This window comes from Capricornis sumatraensis, chromosome 21, assembly GCF_032405125.1.
Source record: "Capricornis sumatraensis isolate serow.1 chromosome 21, serow.2, whole genome shotgun sequence".
NCBI classification, from domain to species: domain Eukaryota; kingdom Metazoa; phylum Chordata; class Mammalia; order Artiodactyla; family Bovidae; genus Capricornis; species Capricornis sumatraensis.
Genome location: NC_091089.1, coordinates 47,333,636 through 47,348,227, shown reverse-complemented (window position 1 = coordinate 47,348,227; position 14,592 = coordinate 47,333,636). Strand labels below are relative to the sequence as shown.

At 43.6% G+C, this 14,592-nt stretch overlaps 1 protein-coding gene across 2 annotated transcripts in view; it reads right to left on the bottom strand.

Moving 5' to 3' along the window:
• Positions 1–14,592, bottom strand: part of SETBP1 (SET binding protein 1) — a 381,560-nt gene that overhangs the window by 56,084 nt on the left and 310,884 nt on the right. The gene's annotated exons all lie outside the window — the stretch shown is intronic.

Here is a 14,592-nt window from a genome sequence, read left to right as displayed (position 1 = left end):
ACGTTTTCTTTTTTTATGCAAAGTTCTGAGCCCAGATCCAGTGTGAACTATCTGGAAGCTGGTCTGGGTGGCCTAGAGGTTCTTTCTAAATTTTAAGAGTCTGTTGACCCTATGACCAGAATTCTATCCTCAGTTCAGTCACTCAGTCATGTCCGACTCTTTGCAATCCCATGGACTACAGCACGCCAGGCTTCCCTGTCCATCACCAACCCCTGGAGGTTGCTCAAACTCATGTCCATTGAGCTGGTGATGCCATCCAACCATCTCATCCTCTGTTGTCCCCTTCTCCTCCCTCCTTCAATCTTTCCCAGCATCAGGGGCTTTTCAAATGAGTCAGTTCTTCTCATCAGGTGGCCAAAGAATTGGAGTTTCAGCTTCAGCATCAGTCCTTCCAATGAATACTCAGGACTGATTTTCTTTAGGATTGACTGGTTGGATCTCCTTGCAGTCCAAGGGACCCTCAAGAGTCTTCTCCAACACCACAGTTCAAAAGCATCAATTCTTCGGTGCTCAGCTTTCTTTATAGTCCAACTCTCACATCCATACATGACTACTGGGAAAACCACACCTTTAAATAGACGGACTTTTCTTGGCAAAGTAATGTCTCTGCTTTTTAATATGCTGTCTAGATCAGTCATAACTTTTCTTCCAAGGAGCAAGCATCTTTTAATTTCATGGCTGCAGTCACCATCTGAAGTGATTTTGGAGCCCCTCAAAATAAAGTCTATCACTGTTTCCATTGTTTCCCCATCCATTTGCCATGAAGTGATGGGACCAGATGCCATGATCTTAATTTTTGAGTGTTGACTTTTAAGCCACCTTTTTCACTCTCCTCTTTCACCTTCATCAAGAGGCTCTTTAGTTCATTTTCTGCCATAAGAGTGGTGTCATCTGCATGTCTGAGGTTATTGATATTTCTCCCGGCCATCTTGATTCCAGCTTGTGCTTCATCCAGCCCAGTGTTTCTCATGATGTACCCTGCATATAAGTTAAATAAGCATGGTGACAATATACAGCCTTGATGTACTCCTTTTCCTATTTGGAACCAGTCTGTTGTTCCACGTCCAGTTCTAACAGTTGCTTCTTTACCTGCATACAGATTTCTCAGGAGACAGGTCAGGTGGTCTGGTATTCCCATCTCTTGAAGAATTTTTCACAGTTGGTTGTGATCCACACAGTCAAAGGCTTTGGCATACTCAATAAATCAGAAGTAGATGTTTTTCTCGAACTCTCTTGCTTTTTCGATGATGCAACAGATGTTGGCAATGCAATCTCTGGTTCCTCTGGGTGAGTCTCTTGTGGGGTCACTGCTCCTTTCTCCTAGGTCCTGGTGTGCACAAAGTTTTGTTTGTGCCCTCCAAGAGTCTGTTTCCCCAGTCCTGTGTAAGTTCTGGTGGCTCTACGATGAGGTTAATGGTGACCTCCTTCAACAGGGCTTATATCATACTCAGGTCTGCTGTACCCAGAGCCCCTGCCCATGTGGCAGGCCACTGCTGACCCATACCTTCACAGGAAACACTCAAACGCAGCTCTGATTTAGTCTCTTTGGAGTCTCTGGGCCCTGGTGCACACAAGATTCGTTTGAGCCCTCCAAGTGTCTCTGGCAGGTATGGGGCCTGATTCTAAACGTGATTTCGCCCCTCCTACTATCTTGCTGGGGCCTCTCCTTGGATCCAACCTTCTCCTGTCGACAGTTGTTCAGCAGTGAGTTATAATTTTGGAGTTTTCACGAAAGAAGATGAGTGCACGTCCTTCTACTCTGTTATCTTGTATATACTTATATAAGGTAAATATCTAACAAGGACTTCTTGTATAGCACAGGGAACTATACTCAATATTTTATAATAACCAACAAAGGAAAATAATATTGGTCTTTGACTAGGTAGAGAAAAGTCCTCATCTTCCTCATCACCATTATCCCTGTTTCAATGACCTAGGCCTTATCTTAAACTAGGGTGCCCTTCTGGCTAGTGTACTGAATAGTCTGGTCTGTTTCCCCATCAGAATTACCACTTTTAACACCTCTTCTCACTTACCTGATGGTGAACCTGAGAGTGTTTTGAAAATCACTTCAATTTGAGGGAATCTTTAAAAAAGTATTGCCCATCAATACTTTTGTTCTAGTAAATTACAAGGAAAACAAAACGTGACTAATTATTGAGGCTAATATAAAGTTCTTCTTTCTGCGATGATGACAGGTGGTGTCTGTCTCATCATAATATTGGTTTCACTCCTCCAGTGATATACTGTGGCAAAACCCTTAGTACTTTTTAGATTACTGGGTTTCTCTAATCTATTTACTTTTAAAATAGCAGCCACAATCCATAAAATTCCTTTGTTGCACATCAACTCTATTCCCAGTATGTTCCCTTACTATGATGATAAAGAAGCTTACCAGGATTGCTCCTAACATCAATTAATAATGTTTTAAAATGACACAGGGAGTGAACTGAAGAAAAAATACATTCTCTAATCTCAGCAGAGAAAGTGAGGGAATTGAGCTTTACAGTTCAGAGGGTCCAGCAGGATCCAAGAGCAGAGAGAAATACGCTATGCTCTCATCCTTGAATGGAGCCTGTGATTTCACTGCCTAGGCATGTAAAGAAATCTGTTACAAGCTGGGTACAATCGACCTGGGGCCGCTGCTCTTCATGCCTACATGAGGAAGTGTGGTAAAAATATGGTGGTGAGATAAGCAGTGGGTTGGATCCCAGGAGAGCCAGTTCTTCAATCTAGCTCTGTTTCAACCTACCCAAAGAGTTAGCTGAATTCTTGAGATTTCCTTTTGCTTACAGGTAAGATAACTAAAAGGTCCTTTTCAGTTCTGACAGCCTCTGATTCTATAACTGCCATCTGGTTACACAATAAAAAGTGAAGATTATTAAAGCATGGAGAGCAGAGATGTCATGTGTGTTTAGCACAGTACATGTAATAGAATGAAATAAGTGCAATGTTCACACCAAACATTGTGGCAGAAAAGATGAATTTGGGATACCAAGGGCATCATTGACTTGTAACATTTCTATTTTCATGGTATGAATTGAAGAGAATCACAGTAATTGACCCCTACTTTAAATCTTGTTCAAAGAAGGAAGGGGGGTACGTGGTATTTTGCCAGGGCTAAACTTACGCCCTTACGTCGCCTTCATTTTTTTCACCAGCTGAGACTTGCTCAGGTGTAGTTTCTCGATTTGAATGCTCTTGGCATTTGGATCAGATAAATCTTTGGTATTAGGGGTTGGAGGCAGGCTGTCCTGTGCCATGTAGGATGTTTAGCAGCAACCTTGACCTCTACTCAGTAGATCCCAGCAGGAACAGTCCTCCCCTAACCCAGCAGAACAAACAAACAAACAAAAGTTTCTAATACAAAATGTCTCCTTGGGGAAAAAAATTACACCAAGGTGAAAACCATTGCTCTAGTGGGATATAATCTTGCCAGAAGACAACCACACCCACACGATAGAGAACAACTTGAAGAAAGGTCACCTCTCCTGAATTTTGAAAGAAAGCCACCACGTTTACTTATAGTATCAATGGACTTTTGGGTCCCTGTGCAACTAAATGGCTTCTAAAGATTTAAGAGAAGTGGCTTGCAGATTCCCTGCTCGTTTGGTTTTTCATGACATCACTACTCTTTGGGCATTTTATGTAGAAGGGAAGCAGGTCTTTTGTTGGACCCACATGAGGACTTCATTTGACTATGAGGATGTAGGTGGTTTTCTTCACATGTTTATAGTGGGAAGCACTTACTCTGAAGCTGTACCCAGAGCAAACACTGCCCACACAGTGGGCTCCTGATGGTGCTGGGTTACATTGACTGTCCATGTAGTCATGCTCCTTAAATAGGATAATGGTCCACTGAATTGGCCTGGACTCACATATACAGATGTGTGGTAATGGAAGGGAGTTATCAAAGAAAGGAAATCACTCATCCTGATGATACTGCCATTGTTCAAATGTTGCTCCAAGTTTGGAACCATTAAAACCGGATTCTGAGCCAACCAACAGAGTCAGTCTCAGAAGCCTGTAATAATCATTAATGGGAATAACATATTTACTGATTCACTAGTGTATCAGTATACTAGTATCTGCTGTGTGAAAGTGAAACTGTGAAAGCCACTCGGTTGTGTCTGACTCTTTGGAACCCCATGGACTATACAGTCCAGGGAATTCTCCAGGCCAGAATATTGGAGTGGATAGCCTTTCCATTCTCCAGGGGATCTTCCAAACCCAGGGATTGAACCCAGGTCTCCTGCATTGCAGGCAGATTCTTTACCAGCTGAGCCACAGTATGCTGTGTAGAGGTTGAATATGTTTCCTGATTGAGAATACATGAGAGAAAATACACCAGAGCTTCTGGAGGCAATTCCAAAAATATGCCAAAATTCCTTGAGCAATGGTAGCTTTGTGGAATGTGATATACCCTTTTGAGACAAGGATTTATGCATTTGGGTTGGAACTTATCAGCATATTTCTTAAATGGATTAATAGAATTACTCAATATTAACATCTCGTATATACCAAGGTACTCATCACCCTCAACACATGTTCTTCACTATAATCCCCAAAGAAGTAATGAGAGTAAAGGCCCCCATTGTTCTAGTCTTCAGCCAAGTTTTCACAGTCTCCTGAGGATCATATTTTCAAGTAATTCCTTAAACTGGCCTGAAAAGGTGAAAAGAACTAATGTTTTTTCAAGTGAAGGAAAGAGCTTCTGTACTTTCTCTTCAAGTGAGGTGGCTGCTGAGGTCCGAATACTTTGGTGAAGGAACTACAAAAAAACCAGGCTGTCAGTACAGGGTTGGGGGGAAGCACCCACACAAGGTAATAAGCAGCAGCACTTTAAATCTGGCACTGCTCTTGGAAACGTTTACAGGCTTAAAAGCGTAATTATAAAAGATAGAGGGTGTGGAGGGAGAGATGAAGGAAAAGAGAAGATGAATGAAAGACCTGTTCCATTCCTGCCACCATTAATAGCACAGATTATAATAAATCCCAAGCGAGTAGGAAGAACAGGACGGAGACAAACTAAATTCCAGGGGAGACCGGACCTGTGTTTTAAAAACAGGGCCATGTGCTTCGGAAGGAATGCTGTGTGCTTAGTCTTGTTTATAACATGGTGAAGGATTCAAGAATGTAATCTGTTCTTCTTGACAAAAAGAAATTTTTTCCCTCCTCAACCCTCATCATCTACCACCCCTTCACCCCGTGTCCCATTCTAATCCCAGATCAGAAAGACTGGGTTCCACAGTAAATTTCTGGAACGTTCCGTTTGGGCCTGTTTTTCATCAGTGTAGCCAGCTGACAGAGTGGCTTTGCTTTTGCAAAAAGAGATCAATGCGGGGAAGTGAAGATTTTCTGAGGGAGCTTTTTAGACTTGTCAGATCTGAGGTATTTTTAGGCAGGTTTTTTTTTCTTTTTTTTTTCTTTTTAAGGCAGGGGCACAGATCTACAGATGCAAAAATGAGCATCTCCCCTAACTTTGCAGGAACATTTCATTTTGGTTTCATTTTGCCTTGGACCACTTTCCTGAGGATTCTTGAAATGAATTCACTGAAAGTGAATGCTGTGCAGTGAAGGATCATGGGTTTGGGAGCTGAGGTCTTTGCAACCTTTTCCTGCTTGTTCCATCTTGGGTACATCACTTGGCCCTGCTAAGCCTCAGTTTCTGTAACTGGAAAAAAAAAAAAAGAGTACCTGCATCTACACTGCTGAGGTTCTGCAAGGCTCAAATTAGAACACATCCGCAATGGCAGCCCACGCCAGCACTCTTGCCTGGAAAATCCCGTGGATGGAGGAGGCTGGTAGGCTGCAGTCCATGGGGTCGCTAAGAGTCGGGCACGACTGGGCGACTTCACTTTTGCTTTTCACTTTCATGCATTGGAGAAGGAAATGGCAACCTACTCCAGTATTCTTGCCTGGAGAATCCCAGAGACAGAGGAGCCTAGTGGGCTGCTGTCTGTGGGGTCGCACAGAGTCGGACACAACTGAAGTGACTTAGCAGCAGCAGCAGTAGAGTAAAAATCAGTGAGCCAGCACAGAGGCTGCTATCAGAAATGTGACTTCTTATCCCACAGCAGGTGACTGGGGTACAGAGTTGGAAAAGCCTGGACAGCGCATTTGTCCCAGCCTCTTCTTCCTCAAACAGGAGTCCTTTCGCCCACATGCCTGACTCTGGGAAAGCCAGGCTCTACTTGAGACAGACAGGGGTGGATTGGGCAGCACACCACCTCCTCAAGCCCCATGCTGTGTGCACAGCGCTCACCCTGAGGAAGCTCTCACTGCGAGCCCACACTTGCTCCTCTCCACTTTCTGCTCAGGTGGAACACTGACACTGAACAGCCACGAAAGAAACAGCTTACTTTTCTGTGTGCCTCTACTTTGCACCATGTGAAAGTCACTCAGCCATGTCCAACTCGTGGCAACCCCATGGACTATACAGTCCATGGGATTCTCCAGGCCAGAATACCGGAGTGGGTAGCCATTCCCTTCTCCAGGGGATCTTCCCAAACCAGGAATCAAATCCAGGTCTCCAGCATTGCAAGCAGATTCTTTACCAGCTGAGCTACGAGGGAACCACTTTGTAACCATGCACTGGCCTAAAAACTCTTCCAACATTATCAGATTCAATCTTCATATATCTAATAAGGTAGCAGCTAATACTGTCCTTATTTTACACATAAGGAAACCGGGGCTTTGAGTGGCTATGCAACTTGCCAAAAGCATTCCACATAGCAGGTGGAAGAGCGGAGACTTTAAGCCAAGTTGGTCTGACTTGAAGCCATGCAGCCATCCCTACACTACACCACTGTCCTCCGCAGCCCAAGCATTTAGGGTAGTGTTGAAGGCCCAGAGGGGATGCTCAGCAAATGGAGAATGAGCGAATGAACGAATACAACTACAAACCAAAGAAGCATCCTATTTGCAAAATAGTCAGTACTTGGACCTTTGTAACCTCAATTGTCTTGAGTTCTTCAGTACCCCCAGCCTCATCTTTGTTGCTGGTGTTGTCTTTGTAACTCTGCACCACATTTAAGTGGATAAAAATGTAAAGCAAGCACCCTGCCCAGTGTAAAGTTTCCTAAGGGTGTGTGTGAGCTCACACATCTCAGTGGTATACCACAGATCTAATCATATATATTTTTAGCAGCATGTTAGCGACCGTTTAAGGTCTTTATTATATTCCAATACAACTTCTCTGCTTTTTTTTTTTTTTCAATGAGAAAATCATAAGGTGGGAAAGCTGTAGGGCTCTTAGAGGTTTTCTTGCCAAGCCTTAAACATACATGTACATTTTTAATTTAAAATTTCTATTTAGTAAGATTTGGATACATTTTGAGCAGATCTGGTAGAGAGGGGGCTTCATAATAATCCCAGGATTCCAACTGTAGTCTTCAAAACTACCCCACACCCCCTCCCCACCCTCGTAACCCCCCCATTATGTTGTCAGTCAGGAATATGCACAGAAAACCTAAGGTCAACACATGGGCTACCTAGCATCCAGGCTGCTCACTGCTGCCCTGCTCTGTCCCTGGCCTTGGTTTTCATCCCCAGCTCCTGCTTTTCCCTTGTGGCTGTGCCTCTGTCTAATGACTTGATTTTACTAACTCTAGTGTGCTCCTGTCTGTCCAAGTTCAAGGTCTGCACTGGTTCCCTAATCACCAAGATAAGTCCCCTGTTTCATCCTCTACTGGGACTAGGGGTTGTGTCTCAGAAGCCCAGCCTTGGTATCCCTATGCCAAATAAGATCCCTCTTGTTTAAGTACCATCTGAAACCTATTGTTGACCTTTGGAAATCACAGTCTGGTGGTAGTGGGGGAGGCAGGCATGCAAACAGAACTTTGTCATATAATGCTGGACTACGGACAAAAGAATATTGGCAAGTATGGTCTTCAGTCAAATAAAGACTAACAAGCTTTTTGTGTTCTGTTTTTTCCTCTCTTTTGGTTAAACATCCATATTTAATTTCTTAATGGTCAAGTCATAAGCTCTTGATAAGAAAACCTCTAGACTGTAAGCTACTAGTGGCAGGGTTACCAGTTAGCATTACATGATGCAAAATTACATCCTCAAAGTACCAGTGTGAGATACTGGGGGCTCTGCATACACAGACAAATTGAATCAACCAGTATAAAATGGATTAACCAGGTCAGCTAATTTTAGCAATGCAGGCAAACTAATAACTATCATTTCCTCTATTACGATGGAGGGTTTGCCGTGAATTAGGTTGTTCTAACTTTCTATGCCATTGTGTCTATGTGGAGACAAAGCTCGGAATTCAAAATTCATTAATATTGAATAAAATAATGCAAATGGTAAGAACACACACTGCACACGTCCAGAGTTCTTTTCAGGTATCATTTGGTAGATAATATCAAGATGGGATCACCGACTCAATGGAGACATGAATTTGAGCAAACTCTGGGAGACAGTGGAGGACAGAGAAGCCCGGCATGCTGCAGTCCATGGTATTGTCAAGAGTCTGACACAACTTAACAATTGAACAACAACAATCAAGATTTCAGACTTCTCACCTTCCCACCCACTCATACCATACAATATTTACCTATGCATATATGCATATATTCCACATAATATTTAAGATACTGTGAATAATATAAGAATATAAAAATTATGTATTTATACTTTCTAAGTGTCATTGTTATGCTGAGCTCTGGATGATTTTTCAAATGCTTCACTAATCAATGAATCAGAACTTCTTGGAACCTTTGGTTCCGAGTCAGTGGCCACTGTAGGGCTTAAAAAGAATATGGCACACGTGGACTCCTGCTTTGGAATACCAGATAGGTCTGGGTAAGGAGACCAGACTGGCCTCTAAGAGTCTCATCAAACAACCTCGAACCATGTAAAAGTAGCTCTCATATTGATGGTCAGAGCTACAGGAGTTTTTTTTTTTTTTTTCCCCGTAAAAAAAAATTTTTTTTTGATGTGGACCATTTTTAAAATCTTCATTTAACTTGTTACAATATTGCTTCTGTTTTCTGTTTTGATTTTTGGCCACAAGGCATGTGAAATCTTAGCTCCTTGACCAGGGATCAAACCTGCACTCCCTGCATTGGAAGGTGAAGTCTTAACCACTGGACTGCCGGGGAAGTCCCTATAGGAGGTTTTTTATTTGTTTTTGTTTTTGTTTTTAAACTCTTGTTTAAAACTCATTTTTTAATGGATAATTTTTATGAGCTACAATAAGTAGCAGGAACAGCTTTATTTAGAACTAAGGTCTTAGTTGAGGCCAGAAGAATGTTCAGGATTATTCATCATTCTATGAAAACCAGAAGACTATCTCCAAGTATATAAGGTTTAACATTAACAGCAGAGAAGGCAATGGCAACCCACTCCAGTACTCTTGCCTGGAAAATCCCATGGATGGAGGAGCCTGGTAGGATGCAGTTTATGGGGTCACTAAGAGTCGGACACAACTGAGAGACTTCACTTTCACTTTTCACTTTAATGCACTGGAGAAGGAAATGACAACCTACTCCAGTGTTCTTGCCTGGAGAATCCCAGGGAGGGCGGAGCCTGGTGGGCTGCCGTCTATGGGGTCGCACAGAGTTGGACACGACTGAAGCGACTTAGCATCAGCAGCAGCAACATTAACAGACTACGACATCAGTAGGTCTGATTCAACTGGGTCCCTGGGAATCTTTTGTCATAATTTATTTCTCATCAAGGCATCAAACTAGTGGTAGAGTAACAAGTGTTTTCTGTTAGAGTTATTTTAGGACTGCTTCTCATAAAACAGCAGTAAACAAAATTATTGTGGAGTTCTGGTACTGTAGGTGGATGCCCATAAACGAACATCCCTGTGGGTTTACTTCCCCATCCCGCCTTCCCCAGCACCACGCTCAATGCTTGACTTTAGACTGCTCCACAGCATGGGAGAAGGGCTGGAGGCACACTGGAAGGTGAGTGGATTTCTAAGCATCTCTCAACTGAGGCCTCGAAAGCTATCTACGGATCTAGCTGTGCGTGGAAAGGGAACGGCAGTCGTTAGGATCAGTGCTGGAAGCTGTGAATAGAGTCAATATGTCTACTGAATGGTACATATGTCTGACTAGAAACAGACACATGGGTTTATGTGTATACAGCTTCAGTCTGTGCAGGGCAAGGGAATTCTCTGGGGTCCTTCCTGCTTGCCACTCAACCTGGAAGCAAACGGCTCTATCACTGGCCCAAAGCGAGAGCCACGGAGCAGTCAAATGTGGGGCAAGTTCCTGAAGTAACGAGACTCCCCTGTAACTGGGCCACCAGGCCCCTCGGGTGCTTACCACATACGACGGGAACTGCTGGAGATGCCCAGTCGGGGCGCAGCTTAGCTCAGGATTCTAAGTCTCCTCTCTGCCCCGGAAATAGCACACAGACTTTCTCACCACGGCGCTCCCCCACCACCAGCCTGGCTTCTTCAAAGCCCTGAAGAACTGAAAAGATCCCAATCTCCCTTCCCGTTAACTAGAGCAGGGGCTGCTAAACGGCCTCTCGCTGCCTTTTGCGTGTGGTGCTAATTAACATGATCCAAGTTACAATATGTGTTAAAGATTCCAGTTTTGTTACTTATTTAATGAGCTTCGTGGGATTTGAACATGAGGCTCAAAGTAGCAGGGGAAACCTCATAATTAGTTTCAATTACAAGAAGTTCCTACGCATTAAGACTATTTGATGAACTGCAGAGGGAAGGAGCTAAGGACCAGATACAAATCACTAATTTTGTTGCATTTATTATTATACTTATTTTCTTCCTAATTAGTACTGATTGGCTTATGATCCTAATTAATGCAAAGGAATTTGGAATGGTATACAATGGTATGGCTTAGAAGATGCCAGCATGTACAACTGCTAAATTATTGCTAATTGTTATTTACATGAGGCCTCGAAGACTAAGTAATGCAATGCCTAATTAGCATTAAAGATATGGTATCCATTTCCAATTTACACTAAAGCAATGGAGATCAGATTGTTAGTTTTAAAAAACTCAATCTTTAGATTCCAAGAATTGCACCATTATATATTGACCTCCACCTAAGGGGAGACTGTTTCTTCTTTTCTTCAATTGCATCTTGCCAGGGCTTGGCTAGAACTTTGCAGAAAAAAAGTTACACAGCAATACTCAGCATCACACTGGCCATGCTGTACGACTTAAGGATTGGAGCTGAGAGCCAGCGATCAGAGGCCAAGCATAAGGCCTCTGTTTGAGCCAACAGTGGAAGGTGTGTGTACTTGCCAGAGTGGGGTCCTGAGATGAGAGGCTTCTGTAAAGGTCCGAGTCCATCTCGAGGTTATGGTGGCTCTAAGTGACACTCAAGGGGACTAGCAATGCCTATTTTGGAGGGCTAGGTGATCAGCCGGTGTCTCAGGGGCTGATGCTTCTCGCCCCGTGGGGGCTACTGTGAAGGAGAAAACAAAGCGAATGTCCTGGAACACAGAGACTTAAGTTTCAGTTCTCATCCCAGATACCCTCAAGAGAGCCTGCTCATCCCTGATAATGCCTCTCTCCGTGTGGCAAATGTTACCCCTCACCTTAATCTGCTTAAGAAAAGAAAGAAAGATAGCACTAAGTTACGTCCGACTCTTGCGATCCCATGAACTGTAGCCCACCAGGCTCCTCTGTCCATGAGATTCTCCAGGCAAGAATACTGGGGTGGGGTGCCTCTTCCTTCTCCAGGGGAACTTCCCGACCCAGGAATTGAACCCAGGTCTGCCCACATTGCAGACAGGTGCTTTACCAACTGAGCGACGCGGGAAGCCCCTCACCTTTACCTGCTTCTGACAGGGCTTAATGAGAGGGCTGAAAGGAAACACTCTGGAATATATGCTCTGGCTGAGACCTGCCTCTGTAACGCTCACTCGTTTTCTTTTTCCTTCGCCTGCTTTCTTCAGCTAGCCCCCTATCTTCAACCTTTTTCCCTTTGTCTCCTCCTCTGCTTCTTCTCTAACTCAGTCCTCCATGGAGTGAAAAGGAGGAGTGCTGGAGAAGGAGCGAGAAGACCTGACTTCCCAAGTCACTTCTGCTTCTGGGACCTGAGGGTCTCCATCTTACCAAGTGGGAGATGCTGACACCTGCTGTTGCCTCCCTTCTTCCCAGCCGCGCTTGGGAACGCAAATGGGATCCCACATGTGAAAGTCTTTGGGACGTTATGAGGTTGCACATGAAAGGGAAGGATTTTGGGAGCCGGTTCAGCATTCCACCTTCACGGGTAGAGGGAGCAGTACTCGTGGTGCTGACTGTCTCCTTGGGGTGCTGACACGGGTGCAGCGTGGAACTAACTCCAGGCGGCGACTGCCAGGGCTGAACGGAGCCAAGGAGAGAAGCTGGCTATCACCCAGGTCCCTAACTCCTCATGGGAAATTCCTCTTCTCCACAAGCCCTGGGGACATTGTGCGCTGAAGCCCAGATTACTGACAACCTGGACCCAGGGCAAGCAGCCTCTAGTTTATCATTCTCTGAGTGTTTGGAGACTTTTCATCTTCCAGGCAAACACTGTTCCAGACCATCATGCTTTATTTAAAGATGCTGTTCTCTGCAGCTTCATAAGCATTATATTTTTAGAGAGAGAAAGCAACAAGGACAGTAGCTACTCGACATCTAACATAACATAAGCTCTGTACTGGGTTTTGGGGGCCACCTCATCCAGATCTCATGATGTGCTTGCTTAGTGCTGATATCTCAAAGTTGGGAAAAGACAGTTCCTGGACAAAGATCAGTTCAAATCATTTGGCAAGGATCTTCTCCACCCAGGGCTTCCCTTGTGGCTCAGCTGGTAAGAATCCACCTGCAATGCGGAAGATCTGGGTTTGATCCCTGGGTTGGGAAGATCTCCTGGAGAAGGGAAAGGCTACCCTCTGGCCTGGAGAATTCCGTGGACTGTATTGTCCACGGGGTCACAAAGACTCAGACATGTCTGAGTGACTTTCACTTTCCCCACCCAGGGATCGAATTTGCATTGTAGGTGGATTCTTTACTAACTGAGCCACAAGGGAAGCATATATGTGTTACAAATATAAAATATACACTATTTCCCCCAAAGAAATAGTGATTATCCATAAGAAATACGTTATTTGCTTCCTTTTTATTGGTTAATAAAATAGCCATATTAAGAAAACTTAATGCCCTGTGCCTTATACAAATTATTAAAATATATATCAGATGATTATAAGATCTATAATACACCATACATATAAAGTTTATACAAATATAGATAGCATGTGTATATTCCATGTATGTATTAAATTTAAACTGCACACATGACATATGTAATTATCCATGTATATTATATATATATGCATGCATATTATATTTAAAGAATGTATTCTTCATATGTTCACTTAGAAAACAAAAATAACATGGCTAATTATGTACCACCACCCAGCTTCCCTAGTGACTCAGACAGGAAAGAATCTGCCTGCAATGTGGGAGACCTGGGTTCGATTCCTGGGTTGGGAAGATCCCCTGAAGAAGGGAATGACTATCCATTCCAGTATCCTTGCCTGGAGAATTCCATGGACAGAGGAGCCTGTCAGGCTACAGTCCATGGGGTCACAAGTCATGACAGAGTGACTAACACTTTCACTTTCATCCAGCTTAAGATACAAAATAGTGACAATCCCTTTGACACTCCCATGTATGTTATCGCCACCCTGACATTGTGGAGATAAATGTGGAAAAGGTCCCCTTTCCTCCGGGTGGAGTTGCGTCACTCACACCAGGGTAAACGGCTTAGGGGTAGCTGCTGCTAAGTCGCTTCAGTCGTGTCCGACTCTGTGCGACGCCATAGACGGCAGCCCACCAGGCTCCCCCATCCCTGGGATTCTCCAGGCAAGAACACTGGAGTGGGTTGCCGTTTCCTTCTCCAACGCATGAAAGTGAAACGTAAAAGTGAAGTCGCTCAGTCGTGTCTGACCCTCAGCAACCCCATGGACTGCAGCCTTCCAGGCTCCTCTGTCCATGGGATTTTCCAGGCAAGAGTCCTGGAGTGGGTTGCCATAAAGAACTAATTATCATCTTGGGTAAAAATCCTTGTGCAATGTACAAAAATACATAAGCAACACTATCTAACCTCCCCTTCTTTTTGTTTTGTCATACATATGGATTCCTGAATAATAAATATATTGTTTGGTTTTTCATACTTGAGAACTTTATGAAAAGAGTCACATGTTTCTCTTGGTTAACATCCAATTTCTGAGATTTACCCTGGGTGATATGTGTAGATGTGGCTGGCTCATTCATTCTCTTTGCTAACAGTGTTCCTTTGTATAAATAACTCACAATTTTTTAAGTGATTTTTCTATCAGTAGACACACAAGCTATGTCCAGTGTTTAGCTATTACAAAAAAAAAAAAATTCCCCATAGTATTCTGATGTTTATTTTCTGTGCATGTGTGCAAGAGCTTTTCCAAAGTAGATACCTAAGGATGGAAGTATTGTGTAGTAAGATGTGGAGAAATTACATCTTTGATCTTACGCTATAAAGCCAAATTGTTTTCCAAATGATTGTGCCCACTGATACTCCTACTCACAGCATGTAAAGAATTCTCCCTGCTGTACAGCTTTCCAACCATTGGTATCAGCCTTTAATT